This window comes from Odocoileus virginianus, chromosome 34, assembly GCF_023699985.2.
Source record: "Odocoileus virginianus isolate 20LAN1187 ecotype Illinois chromosome 34, Ovbor_1.2, whole genome shotgun sequence".
Classification (NCBI taxonomy): Eukaryota; Metazoa; Chordata; class Mammalia; order Artiodactyla; family Cervidae; genus Odocoileus; species Odocoileus virginianus.
This window is the reverse complement of record NC_069707.1, coordinates 24181835-24209198: the sequence shown is the minus strand read 5'-3', so window position 1 is coordinate 24209198 and position 27364 is coordinate 24181835. Positions and strand designations below refer to the sequence as shown.

Sequence of the window (27364 nt, the reverse complement as noted above, 5' to 3'; positions counted from 1 at the left end):
TGCAGAAAACACAAAAGGTACATTAAAAAAAAAAAAACAGGAAAAGATACTAAGCTGCAATGTCTAGTAGAAGAATGCAAATTAAAACCACAACTTAGTTTTAACAGATCTTCATTTAGATTGCAAAGATTAAGAAGTATGATAATTCCAAGTTGTTGAGGATGTGGTGAGAATATAAACTGAGACAACCATTTTGACATTGTCTCATAAATCTGAGCATTTGCATATCCTGATTCAGCAATTCCACATTTATGTACATATCCTCAGATTTCAACTCATTACACCAAGAAATATGCAGAAATATATTCACTGTAGCAATTTCCATAATACCAAAAAGGGAAAACAATCTGAATGTCCTATAAGATAATGGATAAATAAATCCTATCATATTCACCAAATGAGCTATTACAGAGAAGTCACAATAAACTATACCTGTATAAAATAATACAAATGAAATTTGGATACATAGTGATGAATGAAAAAGGCATTCACAAATTAAAAATATATGATTCATTTTTATAAACATCCAAAACAAGTGTGACTAAATAATATATTTGTGCATATATATATGCACATGCAAGAGAACATTATACAACAGGAAAAAGACAAATGTGAAGTTGAGGATGGCGGATCCCTTTGGTGGGTAATCAAGGGGCTGAGATGGTATGGTACAGAGCACATAGGTGGCTATAACAATATTGGTCATGTTCAACATTTTTGGTCTGTGGATAGGTTCATTTTAGGATTGCATCATCTTTGGTATGCACATAATTTGCCTAGTTTTTAAATGAGGGAAGAGAAGAACAAAAGGGGAGAGAAATCTGACTAAGACCATGACAGGTCTACCTCGGGAATATTAAGCGTTTGGTTCCAGACCATTGCAGTAAAAGTGAATATTGCCAAGTGTCACAATTTTGGGCTTCCCAATGCATATCAACATTATTTTTACATTATACTGCAGCCCCTTGAGTATGCAATAGCAGTGTGTCTAAAAAAAGTGTACATACCTTAACTTAAAAATGTTTTATTGTTAAAAAATGTCTACCATCATCTGAGCCTTTGGTGAGTTGTAACCTTTTTGCTGGAGGAGGGTCTTGCCTGGATATTGATGACTGCTGCTGATGAGGTCGGTGGTTGCTGAAGGCTGGGGTTGGTGTGGCAATTTCTTAAAATAAGACAGGAATGAAGTTTGCCACATCAATTGACTCTTCCTTTCATGAACAATTTCTCTGTAGAATGCAATGTTGTTTGACACCATTTTACCCACAATAGACCTTCTTTCAGAACTGGAATCAATCCTCTCAAATCCTGCTGCTGCTTTATGAATTAAGTTTATGTAATATTCTAAGTTCTTTGTGGTCATTTCTACAAACTTCACAGCACCTTCACCAGGAGATTCTGTCTCAAGAAACCATGTTCTTTGCTCATCTGTAAGAAGCTACTACTCATCTGTTTAATTTTTATCATGTGATTATAGCAATTCAGTCACATCTTCAGGCCCCACTTCTAATTCTACTTCTCTTACTATTTCCACCACATCTGCAGTTACTTCTTCCAAGGAGGTCTTGAACCCCTCATAGTCATCTACGAGGGTTGGAATCAACTTTTTCCAAACTCCTGTTCATGTTGATATTTGGACCTCTTTCCATGATTCATGGTTATTTTTAATGGCATCTAGAATGGTGAATCCTTTCCAGAGGTTTTTAGTAAACTTTACCCAGATATGTCTGAGGAATCACTATTTATGGCAGCTATAGCCTTTTGAAGTGCATTTCTCAAATAATATGCTTGAAAGTTGAAACTTCTCCATGATCCGTGGGCTACAGAATGAACACTGTGTTAGAAGGCATGAAAACAACATAATCTCATTGTACATCTCCATTAGAGCTCTTGGCTGACCAGGTGAATTGTCAATAAGCAGTAATGTCTTGAAAGAAATCTTTCTTCTGAGCAGTAGGTCTCACCAGCAGGCCTAAAATTTTCAGTAAACCATGTTGTAAACAGATGTGCTGTCATCCAGGTTTTGTGGTTCCATTTATAGAGCACAGGCAGAGTAGATTTTGCTTAGTTCTTAAGAGTTCCAGTATTTTCAAAATGATATATGAGCATTGGCTTCAACTTCAAGTCACCAGCTGTATTCATCACTAACAATAGATGAGCCTGTCACTTGAGGTTTGAAGCCAAGCCTTAACTTCTCCTCTCTAGCTATGAAAGTCCTAGATGGCATCTTCTTCCAGTATAAGGCTGTTTCATCAACACTGAAAATCTGTTGTGTTGTGTAGCCACTCACCTTAATCATCCTAACTAGATCTGTTGCTTCACCTTCCACTTTTACATTATGGAGATGGCTTCTTTCCTTGAACTTCATAAACCAATCTCTGTTAGCATCAAACTTTCCTTCTGGAGCTTCTGCACCTCTCTCAGCCTTCACAGAGAGTTAAAGAGAGTCAGAGCCTTGCTCTGAATTAGGTTTTGGCTTAAGGGAATGTTGTGGCTGGTTTGATCTTCTACCCAGACCACCAAAACTTTCTCCATATCAGCAGTAAGGATATTTCGCTCCCTTATCACCGTGTTCACTGGAGTAGCACTTTTAATTTCCTGCAAGAACTTCTCCTTTGCATTCACAACTTGGCTAACTGTTTGGCACAAGAGGCCTAGCTTTGGGCCTATCTCAGCTTTTGACATGCCTTCCTCACTAAGCTTGACCATTTCTAGCTTTTGATTTAAAGTGAGAGATGTGTGACTCTTCCTTTCACTTGAACACTTAAAGACCATTTTAAAGCTATTAATTGGCCTAATATTTGTGCCTTAGGGGATAGGGAGGCCAGAGGAGAGGTGCAAAGATAGGAAACACACATTGGTGGAGCAGTCAGAACACACACCACTTACCAGTTAAGTTCCCTGTCTTACCTGGGAGCGTCTGTTGGCACACAAACAATTACAAGTGCAACATCAAAGACCATAAATCACAGGTTTTCATAAAAAATAATAACAAAAACGTTTGGAATACTGTGAGAATTACCAAAATGTGACACTCAGACATGAAGTGAGCAAATGCTGTTGCCAAAATGGTGCTGATAGACTTGCTCCATGCAGGCTTGCCACAAGCCTTCCATTTGTTAAAAACAAACAAACAAACAAAAACAGTATCTGCAAAGCATAATAAAGGGCAGCAAAAGTATGCCCATACTATTACTGAGTTGTCTGCCTTCCTTGTATTGTCTCAGTTTTTGCTTCCTGCACCTGGGGGCTCTGCTGTTGGGACAGGGGCTTCTGTCCAAATCTCCCCAGAGTAAGGGTCGCTCTTCAGAAATCATAACAAGAAAGACCCTGAAGACCACCTCAGGTGATGGCTCCCACGCCTCCGGGGTGGGTCGGCTCATATCCACGGAGGCTCCGGGTCTCTGCCTACAGCGCACCAGGTCTCCCCAAGCAGCGCACACGGCGGTGAAGGTCCAGCTGGACAAAACCCCAAAACGCGCATGCCAGGGTGAGCAGGGGCCCCGGGGACCACCAGTCTCCAACCCTGGGCTGCACAGGGCCTGCTGGGACCTACATTATGTTTCCTATTAAGGGCTCCTGTGATGTTCCTCCTTGAAAAGTAGAATTTGAAATAACTTTGATTCTTGTGAATGTACATTCTTTTTTATTTTCAAACTTTTAAAACAGTTTTCTGTTTTTCTTATCTTTTTGAACCATTTTTTTTGTTTTGTTTTTTGAACAATCTTTTTGAGCAAACTATATTTTGTAACATACATAGTCCAATAAATATATTATAGTACTTGTTATGATGCTGAGGCATTTTTACATACCTTTACAAGCCAAATCCTTTGTACTTGCTGGGGTTTTGTTTCTATTTATTTTTTAATCATCTAAAATTACTTCCTATGTTGTGATTTTCAATTTATTTCCAATTTTTTATTGTCCTGCTGTTGAGGTAAAATTTCTGTTCTATCCATTTTAAATGACAAGAAATAGATTTAAATCACTACTCACATTTTATACTTCCTTGAGTTGTGGAAATATTTTATGATTCTCTTTATTCAATAAATCCTTATTCCTGACTTCATACACAAGTTCTACATCTTACAGTTTAGTCAAGAAAATTAGTGGCTCAAAACCTCAGGTTGCTCATCTAGTAAATGACATTAACTATCTAGTTTCTGTAAGTCTTAAATGAGATAATACATTCTCAGTACTTAAGAAATGTCACAGCGAACCTTCAAAAAGAGCACTTATTCCTTTTATTCCAGACTCTAAGGATGCTTTATAGACAGCAAGAATGCCTTCTCTCAGATTACTTTAGAAAGTTTGGAAATAATTTTGGCGCATCCTTTATAGGTTTGATAATACTAAGAAAGATCAGGCATTGTCTGCTCTCAGGGAAATCTCAGACTACAAAAAAGAGAGAATAAACATTCTAACAAATAATAATTCCATATGATGTGTACTTGATTAAAATATGTAGCACAAATAGGAGGAGAGGAGAATAAGTGGTTCATGACTCTTGGGGGAGAGGGAAGTTGGGAATAATATAAGCCACTTACCATGAGCAAATTGAGAAGAATGAACATAGGTTTCCCAGCTCTCAAGAGGTGGAGAGGGATAGAAAATTCCAGGTAAAGAAGCATCATGTGGAAAGTATATATATATAAAACCATATAGCATAAAGATTTTCATATGATATAGAGTATTACAATATTACAATAAAACTTTAGGACTAGAAAGTAACTCAGCTGGTAAAGAATCCGTCTGTAATGCAGGAGACCCCAGTTCAATCCCTGGGTTGGGAAGATGCCCTGGAGAAGGGATAGGCTACCCACTCCAGTATTCTTGGGCTTCCCTGTTGTCTCAACTGGTAAAGAATCTGCCTGCAATGCGGGAGACCCGGGTTCAATCCCTGGGTTGGGAAGATCCCCTGGAGGAGGGCATGGCAACCCACTCCAGTATTCTTGCCTGGAGAATCCCCAAGGACAGAGGAGCCTGGTGGACTACATTTCATGTGGTCATAAAGAGTCAGACACAACTGAGAGTCTAAGCACAGCACAGCATAGATAAATATATGTAATCAAATACTTCTAGGGTAAGAATGTCCAGCTATGTGTATTTTTTATTTTATCAAAAATTTAGGTTATATAGATTTCAAATATTAATAAAGCCGTTTCATTTGTTTGCCATGCATTTTTATTTATGTAAGCCTTTTTGTGAAAGTAAAAGTGGCATAAAGATATACGTGCTGACAGTAAAAATATAAAACTGTACAGAAGAGTATAAAGTATAAAATTAAGGTCACCCTTCACCATCGTAGCTCCACTCCAAAATATTAATCTCTGTTAGGAAATTTCATGCAGCCTCCTAGAGCTGTTTAATGAATATGAATGTTTGTATTAGAATTCACCCACTAGCAGTTTGAAGCAAATCATTTTTGGTTTTGTTTGGGCAATACGGTACTTTAAAATTTTAAAAACTAAATTTGAATTCATTTAAGTGTGAAATTCACCCTCCCTCTTACCACTGCTTCCAAATTTTTTTACTTAGCTACAACAGATATTGATAACACTTGCCTGATCTTTGAGGGACAGCAGTTGAATTGTGACCCTTGAGGCAAACATATAAGATTAGAGTTTGAGTGTGTGTGTGTGTGTGTGTGTGTGTGTGTGTGTCTTATGTATAAACAATGTTACACTTGCTATATTCCACCTTGCTGTTTTTCTTAATAAGTGTGTAAAGAGCAGTTTTCGTACCAGTACTTAGGAATTTGAGCATAATAATTTACCTTATGCTTTTAAAATAATTGCATGGTCTCCTTTTTTAAGAATATATCATCATCTATTATTTATCATTATCCCTGAATAATAAACATTATTTTCTTTTTCCTTATTATTAAAACAATGTTGGAAGCAAGATTCTGTACAAATACATTCAGGCATTCATGTGAAAGCGTTTGTAGATAAGTGCATAGAGATAGATTTAATTGGAGCTTTGTGATGTGAACAATTTGTGTCTTTGATGTATTTTAACTTAGGGTAAAGAGAAGCATGAAGGCAAATGGAAATCAAGAGAAAGGATTATTAAGGAAAGGGAAATGTCTTGACCTCACAAGGTCAGGGTTCTTGGGCAAATATAGATCAAAATACAAGCTGAGATTTGAAATCAAATAAGCATCTTCTTCTAGTTCATTACTGTCCAGATCCCAGTACCACCTGATGACAGATTGTGGTCTAGCCAACTTGGATATGCATCCAGCTAGATGCATGTTGGATGGCAAGTCCATTGCCCATGACCCACCTGCCTTTTGTCTCTGAGCCTAGGGGATGACCACAACTCAGAGAAGATGGGGCAAACAAACAGATCAAAGAGTGTCAGGCCACTTGGGCCCAGTGGAGTTTGCTATCTACTTCTGAAGCAAAATAGCTCTCCCTACTAATAAAGAGGTGATGTGCCTCTTTTTACTTTGGGAGTTGACAATAAGTTGTTTTCAAAAAGTTTGTAGCAATTTAGGGTTAACCAAGTGCTCTCAGCAATATTTGGTATTAATTGACATTTACCCATCTGACAAGAGTGAGATTTCCCTAATTGTCCAAAAATGTTTAAATGTTAAATATGAATAAAGTCAGAGCGAGCTCCAGGAGTTTCTGATGGACAGGGAAGCCTGGTGTGCTGCAGTCCATGGGATCTCAAAGAGTTGGACACAACTGAGCAACTGAACTGAGCTGATGAATAAAGTTGAGATTCCTTTCCTGTATTCCTTTTCTGACCATATATATTTTTACCTCTACCTTTTATATACATAAATTATACACTTCAAGGGAGTTAATAATAACATTTATCAACGCAAATATAGCTATTATTTATTGAGCACTTACTCCATGCTGGGTGCTACAGTAAATCTTTTGCTTGGATTATTTCATCTAATCTACAAAGCAGCATGAATTGTGTACCAATTTTATCCCTACTGTTGAAAAAAGAAAGAGATGCTTTAGAGGGAAATAAGTGTGCATGAGTAACCCACTCAATGTCTCTGCTCTTTTTAATCTTGATATTCTTTCCCTCATGGCTTGTCTCTTTGAAAAAAAAATTATTAATATTCTCTCTTAAATGTGGAAAGGTAGTCGTTATTATATTTGTTGTGCAACGATCTCCTTTTTTGACACCTTTTTTTTGTTTTTAGTTTTTCATTGTATTTATTTATTCTGCAGATGATTTAAATCTGTAGCTATACTAGAACCTCATGGTGAATCCTGGCTCACAAAGGTAGGCATGCAAGACATTTTCACTAGAAATGGGCCTCATTATCTGTAACTATTGGGTCCCACTGGCCCTATGACAGCTGATTGTATAGACAAGTACTGAGACTGGGACATTCAGATTTTCTCTCCTGAAATTATAAATTTCAAATGAAAAAACTGGAACTTGTTGCAACTGAGTCCTGTGAATGACAATCTCTAAAATTTTCAAATCCTTTAGTCCTTCAACCCAGCTACTAAGCTTTTCCATCAGTTAAAATTTATCCCTAAATATCTTGTTTTTGATTTAAACACAGTATATGAGTCAACTTTCTATTGTTCATTACTCAAAGAATCTAAAGGGATACATTAACCACACTTATAAATCAGTATTTTTTCTTTGAGAGGGTTTATTTACTTACCTAAATTGTGTTGGGGCCCTTTCATTTGCTTATTTTAATTTTTAGCATGCTTTGCTTTATTTCTTTAATCTGTGATCTGTTTTAAATATTATTTCCTGTAAGGAAATTTACATTGTTTCTTGGCTACTGGGTTTTCCCAATACTTCAACAATATTCAAAATTTCTTTCCTTACTGAAATGTCATCTTATTAGACTCCAAATTCCCATATATGTTTGGTGACCTTCATTTCTAAAAATTTCAATTTATTTTTCTGGTTATTTCTTCATTCATACCATATTGCTTGTAATGACATAAGCTTATACATTTTTATGCCTGGCAATATCTTACCTTAATCTCTTGTTTCCTATCTTTTTCTTTTAGTTTTTCTCATCAGTTAATTTTTTCTAAGTTAAATACAAGAATTATGTCCAAAGAGAGTTAAATATAAATAAATACATAAATGCACAATAAATAAATAGGAGTTCAGTGACATCTTCACAGAACTGAGACTTAATATCCATAGAATAGTTCATTGTGTTTGACTTTTTAAGAAAATCTTTTGCATGTTTTATCATTTTCTAAAATGTAGGTTCAGTTACTTTTACTGTTTCCCAGTACATATTATAGAGAATAGTCAAGTAAATATGCTTCTACTTGCCCAGTTTTTACCAGATACGTGGCATCAATTTTTACCCTTTGTATGTTTTATTGAGCCTAGTTCTTGCTTCTCCATGATTGTATATGTTTAAACATTAAGTTTGGTTTACTGATTATCGTTAACACAATATGATTCAGTTCAGTTCAGTTCAGTCGCTCAGTCATGTCCGACTCTTTGCGACCCCATGAATTGCAGCACTCCAGGCCTCCCTGTTCATCACAAACTCTCGGAGTTTACTCAAACTCATGCCCATTGAGTCGGTGATGCCATCCAGCCATCACATCCTCTGTTGTCCCCTTCTCCTCCTGCCCTCAATCTTTCCCAGCATCAGGGTGTTTTCCAATGAATCAACCCTTTTCATGAGGTGGCCAAAGTATTGGAGTTTCAACTTCAGCATCAGTCCTTCCAATGAACACCCAGGACTGATCTCCTTTAGGATGGACTGGTTGGATCTCCTTGCAGTCCAAGGGACTCTCAAGAGTCTTCTCCAACACCGCAGTTCAAAAGCATCAATTCTTCAGCATTCAGCTTTCTTCACAGTCCAACTCTCACATCCATACATGACCACTGGAAAAACCATAGCCTGGACCAGACAGACCTTTGTTGGCAAAGTAATGTCTCTGCTTTTTAATATGCTATCTAGGTTGGTCATAACTTTCCTTCCAAGGAGTAAGCATCTTTTAATTTCATGGCTGCAGTCACCATCTGCAGTGATTTTGGAGCCCAAAAAAATAAAGTCTGACACTGTTTCCACTGTCTCTCCATTTATTTCCCATTAGGTGATGGGACCAGATGCCATGATCTTAGTTTTCTGAATGTTGAGCTTAAGCCAACTTTTTCGCTCTCCTCTTTCGCTTTCATCAAGAGGCTTTTTAGTGAAAGTGAAAGTGATAGTCACGTGGTCAAGCCCTCCAGGCTCTTCTGTCCATGGATCAAGGCAAGAATACTGGAGTGGGTTGCCATTTCCTACTCCAAAGGATCTTTCCAACCCAGGTATTGAACATGGGTCTCCTGCATTACCAGCATATTCTTTACTGTCTGAGCCACCAGGGAAACCCTAATAAGATTTAGGTTACCTTATTTTACTGACCCAGCTTATGTCTCCTTTTTATATATCAGTATTTTTAAAGCTACCATGATTTTCTCTGTAAAGGTCTTTAGAAACATCATACAAAAATCCTTGTGGAATGATATGGAAAACAAACTTCAGGCTATCAAAAGCTAAAAGGGAGGGAGGAGGGAGAAATATGAGTATGGGATTAATAGACACAAACTTTTATACATAAACGCCATTTCACCCCTCCTACCGTCTTGTTCTGGAAGCAACAGTTAGTACTGGACATGGAAAAACAGACTGGTTCCAAATAGGAAAAGGAGTACGTCAAGACTGTATATTGTCACCTGGCTTATTTAACTTATATGCAGAGTACATCATAAGAAACGCTGGGCTGGATGAAGCACAAGCTGGAATCAAAACTGCCGGGAGAAATATCCATAACCTCAGATATGCAAATGACACCACCCTTATGGCAGAAAGTGAATAACTAAAGAGCCTCTTGATGAAAGTGAAAGAGGAGAGTGAAAAAGTTGGCTTAAAGATCAACATTCAGAAAACTAACATCATGACATCTGATCCCATCACTTCATGGCAAATAGATGCGGACATAGTGGAAACAGTGGCTGACTTTATGTTTCTGGGCTCCAAACTCACTGCAGATGGTGACTGCAACCATTAAATTAAAAGATGCTTACTGCTTGGAAGGAAAGTTATGACCAACCTAGTCAGTATATTAAAAAGCAGAGACATTACTTTGTCAACAAAGGTCCGTATAGTCAAGGTTATGGTTTTTCCAGTGGTCATATATGGATGTGAGAGTTGGACTATAAAGAAAGCTGAGTGCTGAAGAATTGATGCTTTTGAACTGTAGTGTTGGAGAAGACTCTTGAGAGTCCCTTGGACTGCAAGGAGATCCAACCAGTTCATCCTAAAGGAGATCAGTCCTGGGTGTTCATTGGAAGGACTGATGCTAAAGCTGAAACTCCAATACTTTGGCCACCTGATGCGAAGAACTGACTCATTTGAAAAGACCCTGATGCTGGGAAAGATTGAAGGCAGGAGGAGAAAGAGACAGCAGAGGATGAGATCGTTGGATGGCATCACCAACTCAATGGACATGGGTTTGGGCGGACTCTGGGAGTTGGTGATGGACAGGGAGGCCTGGCATGCTGTAGTTCATGCAGTTGCAAAGAGTCAGACACAACTGAGCAACTGAACTGAACTGAACCGTCTTGTTGGGACATAAAAAAGCAAGAGAATTGCAGAAAACATCTACTTCTTTTTCGTTGACTACACTAAAGACTTTGATTTGTGGATCACAAAAAACTGAAAAATTCTTAAAGAGATCGGAATACCAGACCGCCATACCTACCTCCTAAGAAACCTGTATGAGATCAAGAAGCAATAGTTAGAACTGGATATGAAACAACAGACTGGTTCCAAATCAGCAAAGGAATACATCAAAGCCATACATTGTCACCTTGCTTATTTAAGTTATATGCAGAGTACAACATGTGAAATGCCAGATTGAATGAAGCACAAACTGGAATCAAGATTTCAGGGAGAAATATCAATAACCTCAGATATGCTTCCCTTGTGGCTCAGCTGATAAAGAATCTGTCTGCAATGCGGGAGACCTGGTTCAATCCCTGGGTTGGGAAGATCCCCTGGAGAAAGGAAAGGCTACCTACTCCAGTATTCTGGCCTGGAGAATTCCATGGAATGTATAGTTCATGGGGTCACAAAGAGTCGGACACCACTGACTGACTTTCACTTCACTTAATCACATATATGCAGATGACACTCTCCTTATGGCAGAAAGTGAAGAGGAACTGAAGAGCCTCTTGATGAAAGTGAAAGAGGAGAGTGAAAGAGTTGGCTTAAAACTCAACATTCAAAAAACCAAGATCATGGCATCCCATCATATCACTTTATGGCAAATAGATGGGGAAATGATGGAAACACTGACAGACTATTTTCTTGGCCTCCAAAATCACTGCAGATGGTGACTGCAGCCCTGAAATTAAAAGATTTGTTCCTTGGAATAAAAACTATGACAATCCTAGATAGCATATTAGAAAGCAGAGACATTGCTGTGCTGACAAATGTCCATCTAGTCAAAGCTATGGTTTTTCCAGTAGTCATGTATGGATGTGAGAGTTGGACCGTAAAGAAAGCTGAACTCAAGAATTGATGCTTTTGAGCTGTCGTGTTGGAAAAGACTCTTGAGAGCCCCTTGGTCTGAAAGGAGATCATACCAATCAATCCTAAAGGAAATCAGTCCTAAATATTCATTGGAAGTACTGATGTTGAAGCTGAAGCTTCAATACTTTGGCCACGTATTGGGAAGAACTGACTCATTTGAAAAGACCCTGATGCTGTGAAAAATCGATGGCAGGAGGAGAAGGGGAGGACAGAGGATGAGATGGTTGGATGACATCACCGACTCGATGGACATGAGTTTGAGCAAGCTCTGGGAAATGGTTATGGGACAGGGAAGCCTGGTGTGCTGCAGTCCATGGGGTTGCAAAGAGTTGAACGTTACTGAGTGACTGATCTTAACTGAGTTGAACTATACATAAAATAGGTAAACAACAAGGATTCACTGTACAGTGCAAGGGATTCAATATCTTGTAATAGCCTATAATGAAAAATAATCTGAAATCACTGAATCCCTTTGTTGTATACCTGAAACTAGCACAATATTGTAAACCAACTATACTTCAGTGAAAAAAAGAAAAAAAAAAATCCTGTGGACTGCCTTGTCGTATTCAAAACAACTCATTTCATTTCTTTATTCCCCATTCATTTAGAATGGGTATGTTTTTATGGTGTAGTTTTCCATCTGCTGATACACCATCCCATCAAATATACATGGTTATATTTAATATAAAAGCATGTAACACACGATAAAGTACTCCTGAATTTTAGGTGAAAAGCCCATAAACTATCTCACCTCTTTCAGATTATGATATGATTTTTCCATAAGGTGTATTTAATCATTTTGTTCTTTCTAGAAATTAAACTCTTCTGGCTCATTTAGCATTAAAAATAAGTGAACTGGGGAATGACTGAAGTGACACATATTTTTAGAGAAAGCTAGTCCATATAAGGAAATAAAAGAATGTGTTTCCTTATATAGGATGAAGTATTTACACTAATGCATAAGAGCTAGAAAATATTTTACTTTGGAGCCAAGAGCACCATTTGGATAAAGGATTCATAGAGGGCTTCAAGACTGCAGAAAGTCATTAGGCAGCCAACTTTTTAGAGATTTTCTATGAAGAACTTGTACTATCAAAAGATCATAAGCTAACCATAGGGAGGAGGGAAGAAATGCAGCCTTTGAAAAGGATAATAAAGATCTTTTAAAGCAAGGTTTGCAAACAGGTCGACATTAGTGACAAAGCAAGACTGCTTGCTGAATAATGTACAGTTCTGTTGTATTACATAAGCATACATGTCCGTGTGTGTGCACGCGCACACACACACACACACACACACACACACACACACACAATTTACTTATCTAGTGGGATGGGCTTCTTAAAAATTTAATAATTTTACACATTGTTCAGATGACTTTGACCACCAAATCCTTTACAATCTATTTTGCTTTACATTCTCACAGGACTTTGATCCTCTATCCATTTTAGTATCTGTTTCATGTTTCAGAATTGTCTTTTAAAGTTTCTGGCTCCTCCATGGGCCATTATGTCTGAGGACACATTGCTATATCACTTCAGCACTTAGAGGAGAATCTGAAATTCTAAAACTCTAGACACTACAATTTTTAACTTCTTCATAGGGCAGCCTTTAAGGTCACTTGAAATGTTTATTTCAGAACATGTTAGACTTAGAGCCATCGTGATCTTCCTGCTACTTTAAAGCTAATATTGCTTGATTGTTTCTTATAATGATGCTGCTTAAAAGTATGAGATGTGGTATCAGTCTTCTAATCATATTGTTGAGAACCTCCCTCTTAAAGGAATGGTTTGAGCTACAGATACTCTATACCTTAAAAGGTACTATGACATGACTTAAAGTTATCTTTCTAGATACATGTGATATTCACATATTACCTAGGTACTAGGTATTAGGGCTTCCCTGGTGGCTCAGAGGTTAAAGCGTCTGCCTGCAATGCGGGAGACCTGGGTTCAACCCCTGGGTCGGGAAGATCCCCTGGAGAAGGCAATGGCAACCCACTCCAGTATTCTTGCCTGGAAAATCCCATGGACAAAGGAGCCTGGTAGGCTACAATCCACTGGGTCGCAGAGAGTCGGACATGACTGAGCGACTTCATTTTCACTTTTACCTAGGTACTAGAGATTCAAAAATATATTTTTTTCTTGCAGAAACTAGGCTTTATTATATTGCACTACAAATTATTATAATTTACTTTTGTTATTTTTGAACTCAATTGTAAAACTGAATATATACTAATTTTGCACATCTGCTCCCAGGTAAAATTAAACAAAAATGTATCAAAAGTGATCACTCAACTGATGACTTTAGATGAGTGTAATTTTATGTAAATTCTAAAAGATTTGGTAATTATTCAACTCATTCTTCTTTTGTTCTTAATTGATACAACAATTTAATTTCAAACATGATAAAATGGCATCTTTCCCTGATACACCTGCAAGCTTTATAAAGTTTGTTCACAGTTTAAGTAGACTAAGAAATAAAGGGGAAAATATCTACAAAAATCATGTTTTATTAGAAAATTACATTTCTGTGTCAGGAACATTGAATTTGTTTATTCATGAAATAAGTTATAGTAGCATCAACTTGCTCTATTCAAATATCTGATCCTGCATTAAACAGGAAAACTGCCCTTGAAGGAATAGTTCAAATCATGAAGAAAAAAAAAACTAGAACTATATTATCTTTAATTTATAACATATCCAAGTTATCAATATTAGAGACCTATGATCATAATAATTAATAATTGCTATTAATGTTGAATGCTCAGTTGCTCCAGTCATGTTCAGCTCTTTGTGACACTATAGACTGCAGCCCACTAGGCTCCTCTGTCCATGGGATTCTCTAGGCAAGAATACTGGAATGGGTTGCCATTTCCTTCTCCAGGGATCTTCCCAACCCAGGGATTGAACCCATGTCTCCTGCATCTCCAGGATTGCAGGAGGATTCTTTACCCAGTGAGTCACCTGGGAAGCCCATTAATGTCAAATATATAGTCTTAAAGTGCTTTTTTAAAGCATCTAGTTTGGTTCTTACATCATATATCACTGTAAGCAAAAATTAAATATCTCCATGCTAGAACTGAGGCCAATAAAACACCAAAAATGGAAGTAATCAAGGAAGTACAGTTATTAAATGAATTAATATTGCAAACTACTTACTCAACTTCCTTCTCCACTGTACTCTAATCTGCATGAAATATGGATGTTAAGCTTTAAAAATTATCAGGAATATAAACAAATAAAAGCATATATCCATGCTCCTGAACAAAAGAAATAACAAAAGTAAGTAAATGGGACCCAGTTAAACTCAAAAGCTTTTGCATATCAAAGGAGATAATAAACAAAACCAAAAGACAACCACAAATTGGAAGAAAATATTTGCAGTGATGTGACTGACAAGGAATTAGTTTCCAAAATTTATAAGATGCTTATGAAGCTTAACATCATCAAAATAAACAAACTAATCAAAAAATGGGCAAAGGCATAAATAGATGTTTCTGCAAAGAAGACACACAGATGGCCAAGAGGCCCAAGTAAAGATGTTCTACATTGTTAATTATTAGACAAATACAAATCAAAACTACAATGAGATCTGACCTCACACCAGTCAAAATGGCTGATATCAAGAAGTCTACAAAAATTAAGTGCTGGAGAAGGTGTGGAGAGAAGGGAACCCTCCTACACAGTTGGTGGAAATGTAAATTGACACAGTCAATTTACAATATGGAGAACATATTGTACATATGGGGAACAATACGGAGGTTCTTTAAAAAAACTAAAAATAGAGCTGCTTATGACCATGCAATCCAATCCTAAGAATATACATGGAGAAAAGCATGATCTGAAAGCATACATGCATCCCAACGTTCATTGCAGCATTATTTACAATAGGTAAGACATGAAGCAAACTAAATGCCCATTGACAGAGGAATGGATATAGATGTGGGATATATGTAAAATGGATCCATAAAAACATGAAATAATGCCATTTTCAACAACATGGATGGACCCAGAGATTGTCATATTGAGTAATGTAAGTCAAACAGAATAGGAGAAATATCATATGACATCCCTTATATGTGGAGTCTAAAAAGAAACAAATGAACTTAACAAAACAGAAATAGACTCACAGACTTAAAAATGAACTTATGTCTTCCAGGGGCAAGATTAAGAGGAAGGGGTAGGTAGAGAATTTGGGATACACATGTACACGTTGCTATATTTAAAATGGATAACCAATAAGTTCCTATTGTATAGCACAGGGAACTCTGCTCACTGTTATGTGGCAACGTGGGTGGGAAGGCAGTTTGGAGGAGAATGGATACATATACATATGTGACTGTGTATCTTTGCTGTCCATCTAAAACTATCAGCATTGTTAATCAGCTATAATATAAAATAAAGAGTTTATAAAAACATACCAGGTAAATATAATAAAACATTTATTTAAAAAATAATAGATTTCATGACAACTTTAAAAAAAGCATTTGATATTTAGACCTAATAGACCATAAACAAGCAAATTATAAAGAATATTAAGTAAATATAAGTAACAACAACTGTGCTAACTATTACAAAGAATGACTCTTGGTTTTGGTTATGAAAACTCACGGCAAAAACCTTAAGCTTAAAAGTAAATTAATAGCTGGTGGACTTTACATTTCCTTTTAAGCCTAAGTTTAGATAGAGTTAATAATTTTGCTAAAAGACATAGAAAAGCTTGATAAAATATCTCTCTAAACAACTTTAGTTTAGTAAAATACATAATCTTTTAAAAGATTTTTAAAAAACAAAATCAAAAACCAAACAAACATCATAATATGATGAAATAATAATATGATGAAATAATAATATAATTCATCATAATATGATGAATAATAATAAATAATAATATGATGAAATAAAATAATATGATAAATAATATTTATCTCAATTAGAAAATATTAGCTTTCTCTTAATTTTTTAAAATATATTTTTCCTAGCAAAATACTAATCGTTTTATAATATTTTACTACCCATAGTACTTCCCAGGTGGCATTAGTGGTAATGAACCCACCTGCAATGCAGGTAGATGTAAGAGACATATGAGATATAAGAAATGTAAGAGACTTGGGTTCGATCCCTGGGTCGGGAAGATGCCCTGGAGAGAGGCATGGTAACCCACTCCAGTTTTCTTACCTGGGGAATCCCATGAACACAGGCACCTGGCAGGCTGCAGCCCATGGAGTGACAAAGAGTTGGACACCATTGGAGGAACCAAGTGTGCACACACTCCCCATAGAGATATATATCAATGGAATTTGGTGAAAGTCAATGGAGAACTTCTTACTGTAAAGATAATACTAAAGTATGAATCTATTCCATAACGCAATTGTAACTATGTTTATTTCTTTGGACATATGATCTCAGTGAGACAGAATGACATGCTGGATACTTCTCCAGGGAATGAAGTTATTCCACAGGAAAGAATATCAAAATAAAATTCTGATATTTGGAATATTTTGATATTGTTTTGATGGAACCTATACATGATAGGAGAGGAGAAAGACACACACAATTCTAATATCATCCTACTGTTTTAATGCATCTTAAAAGTGTCAATAACAAAAGCAGAATTTATTCTGCTTTAATTTATTTTAAATATCTTTTTAAAAGAAAATTCTAGTGTTTAAATTGCAAATCATACTTGCATAAATTATAAAGGGGAAAACAAATGCATGAATACATGCATAAATAAGTATATAAAGCTCAAAATTAAGCCATATACAAATAATTGGAAAAGGAGTACATCAAAGTTGTATATTGTCACCCTGTTTATTTAAATCCATGCCAAGTACATTAAGCAAGTGCCCTCCTGGATGAATCACAAGCTGTAATCAAGATTGCCTGGGGCAATATCAACAACTTCAGATATAGTACAGATGATACCACCATAATGGCAGAAAGTAAAGCGGAACTGAAGAGCCTCCTGAAGGTGAAAGAGGAGAGTGAAAAACCTAGATTGAAATGAAACATTCAAAAAACCAAGATCATGGCATCCAGTCCCATCACTTCATGGCAAATAGTAGGGGAAACAATGGAAACAGTGACAGATTTTCTTTTCTTGGGTTCCAAAATCACTGAGGACAGTGACTGAAGCCATAAATTTGAAAGACACTTGCTCCTTGGAAGAAAAGCTATAACAAACTTAGCATATTAAAAAAGTAGAGACATAACTTTGCCAACAAAGTTTCATATAGTCAAAGCTATGGTTTTTCCAGTAGTCATGTATGGATGTGAGAGTTGGACCATAAAGAAAAAGGCTGAGCACTGAAGAATTGATGCTTTTGAATTGCAGTGCTGGAGAAGACTCCTGAGAGTCCTTTGGACTGCAAGGAGGTCAAACCAATCAATCCTAAAGGAAATGAACCCTGAATATTCATTTGAAAGACTGATGCTGAAGCTGAAGCTCCAATCCTTTGGCCATCTGATGCAGAGTCAAATCATTGGAAAAGATCATGATATTGGGAAAGACAGGGCAAGAAGAGAAGTGGGTGACAGGGGATGAAATGGTTGGATGGCATCACTGACTCAGTGGACATGAGTTTGAGCAAACTCTGAGAGATAGTGAAGGGCAAGGAAGCCTGGAGTCCTGCTTAATGTTAACAAAACAAATTCAGTCTCTTAATGGTTTTCATAAGGAAAGAAAGTGAAGTCGGTCAGTCATGTCCAACTCTTTGCGACATCATGGACTGTAGCCTGCCAGGCTCCTCTGTCCATGGAATTTTCCAGGCAAGAATAATGGAATGGATTGCCATTTCCTTATTAGGTTTTCATAATAGGGTTTTACTACTTTTATAGAATTTATTGAGTATCGTTATAAGTAATAACGTGATTGCCACTGTTATTGTTTTCTCCCTCTTCCATTTAACTTATTTTCCAGTTTTGTTGCTTAGATTATTACTGCTTTATTAGAATAATATAGACCATGTGGTCTATAAACATTATACCTTAGTAATTTCACTATCTTAATATTTAATATTTATTAAAGGTAGTTTTTATCAGTGCTTCTTGTGTATTAAGTTGTTTAAATTTGATTTAATTTTCAAATAAAGGTAGATTCACATTCAATATTAAGAAATAATGCAGTGAAATTCCATGCATCCTTTTCCTCATTTCTCCCAATCTAGCATCTTAAAAACCAATAGTGCAATTAATATAACCAGGATATAGACATTGATAGACGCAAGATATAGAGTTTTTTTAATATTTGAATTTTCCTTCTCGTTGCTCTATTATAACCACAACCAATTCCCTCTCTTTCCCTACTTAATGTCTGGCCATCAATATAATCTTTTTTTTTTCCACTTAGTATAGAAATCTAGAGATATACAAACAGTTGCTGCACCAACAGTTTGCTTCCTTTAATTGCTGAGTGCTATACCATGATATGGGTATATCAAAGCTTGTTTACTGATTCCCCCACTAAAGGAACCTGGGTTATTTCCAGTGTGGGGCTATTTGAATACAGATGTTATGAACATATTTGTCTACAGGTTGTTGTGTGAAAATAAGTTTTCATTTCTGTGTTTAAAAGATCATGAGAGTAATTGCAGGAATATAGTGCATGTGTATATATGTTTATTAAGACATGGCCAAAATCTTTTCAGAGTAGCAGAGCATTTTACATTTCTACCAGCAATGTAAGAAGGGTAAAGTTTATCTTTATCCTCATAACCATTTGGTATTGTCCTTATATTTTATTTGAGAATTTCTGGCTAGGTGTATGGTGATACATAATTATTTCTTAAATTTGAATTTGCTCATTAATAATAATGTTGAATATCTTTTTAATGTACATTTTGCCATCTGAATATCTTCTCTGGTGTAAAGTCCCTCATTTATTTTGCCCAGTTTCTAACTAGATAATTTTTATTGTGAGCTTTGGGTGTTCTTTATATGAAGTTGACCCTTGAAAAACATGTGGGTTAAGGGCTTCTACCTCTCACACAGTTGAAAATTCACTTGTAACTTTAGAGTTACACTCCATCTGGATTCAGATCATGTGCTTTTGTATTTCAGTACTTTTGCATCTCACTTCTTTTAATTAATATGTGAGATTTTTCCATGTTATTATATGTATAAACAATTCCTCCTTGTCAATGCTGAAGAAGTACATTCTCCAACTAGAGGACATTTGGGTTGTTTCTGGTTTGGGATGGATTATAAAATAATCTTCCATTAATATCCTTAATACATAGAATAACATGGGAAAATGTCATATATTATAACAAGCAAAAGAAGTAAGATGTATAAGTAAACATCAATGTATAGTTTCATTCATGCCAAGTTCAGGGATAGGCAAAACTAATTAATAATAAAATCAAGTAGTGATTATCACTGGAAGTGATTGGCATTGTCTGGAAAGTGGCATGAGGGTGATGGCTGTTCTGTAGTTTGATCTGGTTGGTAAATACATGGAGGTGTATATATATGAAAGACGTCATCCAGTAGCACACTTACTATTTGTACATTTTATTGAACTTAAAACATTTAAAGTATTCTTCAGTAAAATATGTTCAAAATCAAGAATCAGATGAGTTCCATTGTTTAAGTGAAACTCTTAAAAAAATTTTCATAGATGATTTTAACTTTTTTAAAGACATGTTTGGGCATGCCCACTTTTTATATTTTATCAAAATGATGTGGAGGGCTTAGTTAATTGTCCTCACATATAAAATAGTAACTCTATTGAGTGAAAGCAATTCCATGTATTCTAATGTGTGAAGCAGAATTTTATCAACAAGGTACCTACAATACACTTTATGAAACTGAAATGGATGGAAAGGAGAAATCAGGCATGTGCATTACTGCTAATGAATATTATTTCTGGCAGTTACAAGAATAATATATATAGTAATGATCAATGTCCTGAAAAAATCAATGGAAGCAGATAATAATATAAAATGACTAAAGAAAATGATTTGCCTACTACTGCTTTTAAAAATACTGTGGTAAATATAAATTTATAGCTAATATTATCAATTCCTTTTTAAAATAATGAAACATAAGAAAAATGGGCACACAAGTACCCATTATAACAGACACAGATGACACATATAATGTTCAAACTAATGACTCCTCAATTCATTAAGGCCATTTATTTTAATAATATTCAAGAATATATTTATTAAAGACACTTTCCAAATTAATGAGAAATTAGAAGAATCTGATATGCTAGAAGTCCCTGTTAGAACTCTTCTACTGTCCTGAGATGAATACAGACTGAGACGGAGTCTCATGGGCTCTAAGTTTTACATTTTTTTTCTTCTCCCAAGGCAATCAAAATTCCAAGAAAGCCCAAAACCACTCCATGGTTTGCGGTTTTCAAAAGAATTCTAATACTACTTTAGTGAACCAACTTCTGGGATATCTTGGATACACACTGAGACTGTGGTAATATCAATATTGGAAGTTATTCATATTTTCAAATTCCCTATTAGATAAACTCAAATAGTTTAGAATTTATAGAGACTGCTTTGAAATTTCCTTTAAAAATGTTCCTAATATTTTTAAGCACAAATGTCTTAGCCAGTATCACTTTAAGCAGAACGTTTTGTCCAGCTGTATCACTGTGAAAATGTAAAATCAGTTTTCTCATGAGCTGTACCGTAGAAGCCTACTCTTAAGTATTGCTTAGTATTGAGATGAGCTTATAAAATTTGAGTACTGAGATTTTATATTCTTTTGTCAAACACAAAATATAATAAGCACATAATTTTAAATAAGTACAAAATGTTAAAATATTCTTTTACCTGATGTAATTTTGTATTAATTGATTTAAATCAGGAATGGGTACCATCTTGCACAGTGTATTTAAACTGATTAATTAGTCCTTTGTGTTTTTTCTTCCTGATTACAGTTTAAAAAATAATAATCATCATCCATTTAATTTTATGTTCAGTGGATAAATTTAAGGGATTAAAACTAATAAACACATCTATATTCTCAATCATTTTAGTGTTCTGATAAGTAAAATTTTATCAGAACTCTTGGTGTTAGCCTACTTGACAAACAGCAAAGTACATTCAAGTACTTTGTACAGCAACAAAGTACAAAGTTTATTTTTAAATCTAAAGAAAGAAACATTTGAGTTAGGTAACTTTTCAACTGATTAGGGCATATGGAAACAAATGTCAGTTTAAGCGTACAGTTTTATTTTCTGATACTGAGATTCTTAGTAACTTCTCTACAGAGGTGACTGATTTGTATGTATATGTAAATTAACATACTCCATTAAGAAGAAAAATAAACTCTCAGTCAGTTTTGGGATGTATTTCTTAGAATTCTAAATATCACATATTCCAGGGGACAGTGTAAAAAATGAGATTGCCTCTTTATTGGGACTTCCCTATAGCTCAGATGGTAAAGAATCCGCGTGCAATGCAGGAGACCCAGGTTCGGTCCCTGGGTCAGGAAGATTCTCTGGAGAAGAAAATGGCAACCCCCTCCAGTGTTCGTACCTGGAGAATCCAATGGACGGAGGAGCCTGGTGTTCTACAGTCCATGGGGTTGCAAAGAGTTGGACATGACTAACCGACTAACACACACACATACTTTACTCGAGATTTATCCCATGATTTAAAACAACGAAGAGACAATTATTCCAAATACACGTAGTCACCCTTTATCCAAGGAAGATACATTCCAAGATCCCCAGAGGATGCCTAAAAACTTGGATAGTACCAAATCCTATATAAACATGTCCTTTCCTATACATACATATCAATGATAAAGTTCATTTTATAAATTGAACATACTAAGGATTAGCAACTATCACTAATAATAAAATAGAATAATTATGGCAATATACTGTAATAAAAGTTATGGGAATGTGGTCCTTCTCACTTTTTCTCAAAGTATTTTATTGTACTCTACCCACCCTTCTTGTGATGAGGTGAGATGACCAAATGCTTACATACTGAGATGAAGTGTGGTGAACGTCACAGGCATTGTGACATAGCATTAAGATAATATTGGCCTGATGGTACTTAGAAGGATCATCTGCTTTAAGAGATCTTGATCATCAAACCATGGTCATGCTGATGGTTGGAGGATGTCAGGGGTTGATGATGTTGATGGTTGTGGATCTCTGGTAGGATTGAGGAGGAAAGTGAGAGATTTCATCATGCAACTCAGAATGGCTTTCAATTTAAAACTTATGAAATGTTTATTTTTGGCATTTTCCACAGAATGTTTTCAGACCATGTTTGTCTATGGTAGCTGGAACCATGGAAAACAAAACTGTAGATAAGGATGGACTACTGTAACAGAGCTTTAGAATTTCCTGTGTCTAGCAACTTATATTAAACAAAAGAATAAGTGGACATGAGTTATAGTTTCAAGCAATTTATTTATATAATAAAGATAATGGGAGCTCAAAATTTATTAGAATGTGGTACTTTTATTTTGCTGCAACCAACCCAACCAATTGTGTTTCTGATAATTTCATTTCTTATCTAGGGGTTAAACATTATGAAGTATGGCATTTTAATCCTGGTGAAAGAACTGGAAACCCACTCCAGTGTTCTTGCCCCTGGAAAATCCCATGAACCCAGAAGCCTAGTGGGCTACAGTCCATGGGGTAACAAGGAATTGGACACAACTGAGCGACTGAACAGACACACAGTATTTAATATAGTAAATATATTTTATATGGTAAATATAGAAAAATAATATAAACAAATATCGCTATAGAATGTGATAGGTCAGTTACTCAAGTATACTGCTTAAGAAAATCATGCTGTACTTAGTCACTGAGTCAAGTGATTGAGTGACTCTTTACAACCTCATGAACTGTAGCCCACCAGGCTCCTCTGTCCACGAGGATTCTCCAGGCAAGAATACTGGAGTGGGTTGCCATGCCCTCCTCCAGGGGATCTTTCCAACCCAGGGATTGAACCCAGGTCTCTGGCTTTGCAGGCAGAGTCTTTACATTCTGAGCCACCAGAGAAGCCCTTAAAAAAAAATGACTAAATGTCATTTACATATGGTGTGTGCTAAGTCACTTCAGTCATGTCTGACCCTTTGCAACCCCAGGGACATAGCCGGCCAGGCTTCTCTGTCCATGGGATTCTCCAGGAAAGAATACTGAAGTGGGTTGACATGCCCTCACCAGGGGGATCTTCCTGATCCAGCAAAGGAACCAGGTTCTCCTGCAGCTCTTGCATTGAAAGCAGATTCTTTACCACTGAACCACCGGGGAAGCCCCACACACGTCATGCATGAAGTGAAGTGAAGTCGCTCAGTCGTGTCTGACTCTTTGCGACCCCGTGGATTGTAGCCTACCAGGCTCCTCCGTCCATGGGATTCTCCAGGCAAGAATACTGGAGTGGGTTGCCATTTCCTTTTCCAGGGAATCTTCCCGACCCAGGGATCGAACCTGGGTCTCCCACATTGGAAGCAGACACTTTAACCTCTGAGCCACCAGGGAAGCCCTATGTCATGCATAGATTGCTTTAAAAGAAAAATTAAAATATGTACACTGTTGGGCACCAAAAATATACTGGGAAAATTTGTACTTTCTTTGATAAGTTAGAAGAATTGTTGAGTTATCTTGTACTGTATAAATGGTTTTAGGAAACTGAAATATTAAGAAAAAACACTTACAGTTGTTAAAAAGTTCAAGACATATCAATTTTAGTTGAAAAGCATTTCTTAGAGCCACCATTGGCAGAGGGTAGGATGGAGAGCTGACCTGTAAAACATGTATAGTAAGCATTTAACAAAGAGTCCAGGAGCATAAGAAAGAGTAAAAGGACTATTTCCTAACAATCAAGAATACAAACTAGAATGTATATAATGTCCTTTCCTCTCTGGATAATTCACATCTATATATCTCAGATTAAGTAAATATTTCTTTTAGATTTAATTGCTCAAAAACTCAATAAAATAAAATTTTAAAATTGCAAAGTTTTCTTGCTTCATATGCTTACATTCCAGGTCTACCTTCACCTTTATTTTCAACTGATTTCTTGTAAAAGGAAACATTAGAAAATATACTCAAATTTTAAAAATGCCTGTATCTTTACTAACTCCAGTAATTACTGTTAAAATAAGAAAAAAAGTTGTATTTAGATATTATGATATACTAGGTTTCTGCTTATACTGTTTGCCCTCATAAATGTTAAGGGAAACAAAAAGAAAAGGATATTTGGTCAAATGGTGTGGATAGTGATCATGTTCCATTTTCAAAAAGAAACTTGATGTGTTCTTAAATAACTAATTTGTTAATGGCACAATTTATAAAAGGACATCAAGTTTTTGAATAAAAGTGACATGTGAATTAAAGTAATCTGTGCCATGCAACAGATGGATAATATTTGAAACTAGAAAACAAATCTAATCTATCTTATGATCAAAGGAGAACTCAGAAAACAATCTACCATAAACTAAGCCATAAATCCCAAGAAATAAAATATAATCTATTAGCTGATGGACATTAAGTACAAGAACTAACCCTGGGAAAACCATTATCATAACTTTCTTGACCTCTGAGGGGCCTGTTGACACAGTACTATATATATCAACCCTAAACATTTTTGTAAGTGTCCCTGGATGCCTGGCATTGAGGGCAAAAGCTTAAATAGAAAAGCAGTGTCCTCAGAAAATTGGAATGAGAATGAGGTTGCTCTTTTCTTTTCTAATTGTAAAGAAATTATTTTTATTTTATACCAATTTGCAGAGACATTGACAATTAAAAATTAATCCATAACTAGAAATGATCTTGAGGAAAAGATTTGTCAAGAACTTTCCTTCCATTTAAACCAACAAACCTACCAGCTATAAAGTAGAAGAAAGTACATATGCTTGCATAAATTATGCATTTTCAACTTTGGACAATTTGGTGGAGAACTATTGACCATTTATCAATGAGTTACCATAGAAATTTTACCTTGTGGTAGGAAGGGAAAAAATTGATAAACAGTAGTGTTGATTAGAGATGAAGTGTGTGTGTTTATGTGTGTGTATGTGTGTATTCATTTATTTATTTACATAAAGCCATTCTGCTTTGACCAACTCTTTCATGATTTTACACATTTCAAAATTACTCATCTGTCAAAGTAAAGTTAAAATATATTCCAGTACTGAAAAGTCCACCAATGTCTGAAAGTCTAAAAAATTATCTTTTTTCTGTGAATTGGCCTTTATACATAAATTGGCTACTGCTAAATTCACTCACACATTTTTACAGTGGTTGCAGCATCTATGATTGCTCTTTTTCTCATCTCCCTGCCTTGGCCATTTTTACTAAGTCACATTCCTGCCAACCTCTTTCTAGGATGAATGCCCCCATTATTTAGTGACTGAATGTTTGTGATGACTTGTAATCCCATATTGTAACAAAGTGAAGTAGGTCTTACTTTGATGAAGATCCAGTTTTCATGCCAGAGACTCAGGAGACAAATAGCAACAGCATTGATTCACAACTCTTCACCATTTTCTGCCCCTTATGAATTCTGTTTCAGTTTCTGATCTAATTATGTAACACATAGACTTTTATTTTTATTTATTTATTTTTTTTTTGGCATACCGTCTTCCACTTTTACCTCTTTCTAGAATCTTATTTTAAATGTCCTTCCTTGTTTACTCCCAGTTTAACCTTCCACCTAAATCTTTCTTATCCATTGACAGGTCAGCGCTGAGTGAGATAGAATGCAGCATGTGGAGAAGTTATACCAAGAGATTCACAGTGTCACTTTTCAGAGACAGATCTATTTGACAAAGGTTTAGCAACATTTTTCAAGCTTCAGATTGGTATTAATAAGTCTCCGTTTCTTATGGTGGGACCATAAGTACAAAATTTGTCTCTTCTTTCTGAACTCAGTCTAAAAGTATCTTTCTTGATGATGTGAGGGAAAACCTGTGAATCTAACAGAAATCACTGAGATATATTCTGTAATAGATGAAAGTGAAAGTGTTGTCTCTCAGTCATGTCTGATTCTTTGCGACCCCGTGGACTGTAGCCTGTCAGGTTCCTCTGTCCACTGGGTTTCCCAGGCAAGAATACTGGAATGGGTAGCCATTCCCTTCTCCAGGGGATCTTCCCAACCCAAGGAACAAACCTTGGTTCCCACATTGCAGGCAGATTCTTTACTATCTGAACCATCAGAGAAGTTCTGTAGTAGATGATGGACTCTTAAACAGTTGCTATTTCTATAACATTTAATTGTTGATGGAATCTTTTTCTCCCACCAGATCTTGGTTTAAAGTCAGTAAAGAAAAGTGTATTTCTGCCTCTTAATCATATGTTTCTATATATCCATATCTGCATCAATCTGTTATAAAAAATCCATTTTGATTGTTATATTAAAGCTATGTGACCATAAACTAGTGTAGCAGTCTCCTGATAAGCTCGTACTGACTTCTTTGAATGTTATTCAAAGATATTTTAGTGTTTATCAGAGACTTTTAGCACTTTAATTTTTAGTAGTGAACTAAGCTTGTTCACAGTACTTGGTGTTTGAATAGATACTAAGCTGTGGTTAGCTTTGTCTAGTCAATTGATCTCCATGATATGCACACTATATGATGTGAATTAAATCTTTCTCTAATTTTACAACTTGAAGAAGATAAATCATAAAGGTCTAAAATAGAGCAAATCATCACTATCCAATTTTCTAGCCAATCATTAAATTAAAAATGTCATTACCATGAAAAACATGTTATTCCAAAAAAAGGTTGTTTAAAACGTTAGCAGTTCAAAGAAAAAAATGGATTTCAGACAACAAAGTTTTCAAAGTCAGCATTAGTGGTCATTAAAGACTCAAACTAT

At 35.8% G+C, this 27364-nt stretch overlaps 1 pseudogene; it reads right to left on the bottom strand.

The window, feature by feature from the left end:
• Positions 1 to 1013: 1013 nt before the first annotated feature.
• Positions 1014 to 2775, bottom strand: LOC110138436 (tigger transposable element-derived protein 1-like; annotated as a pseudogene).
• Between the last annotated feature and the right edge of the window lie 24589 nt (positions 2776 to 27364).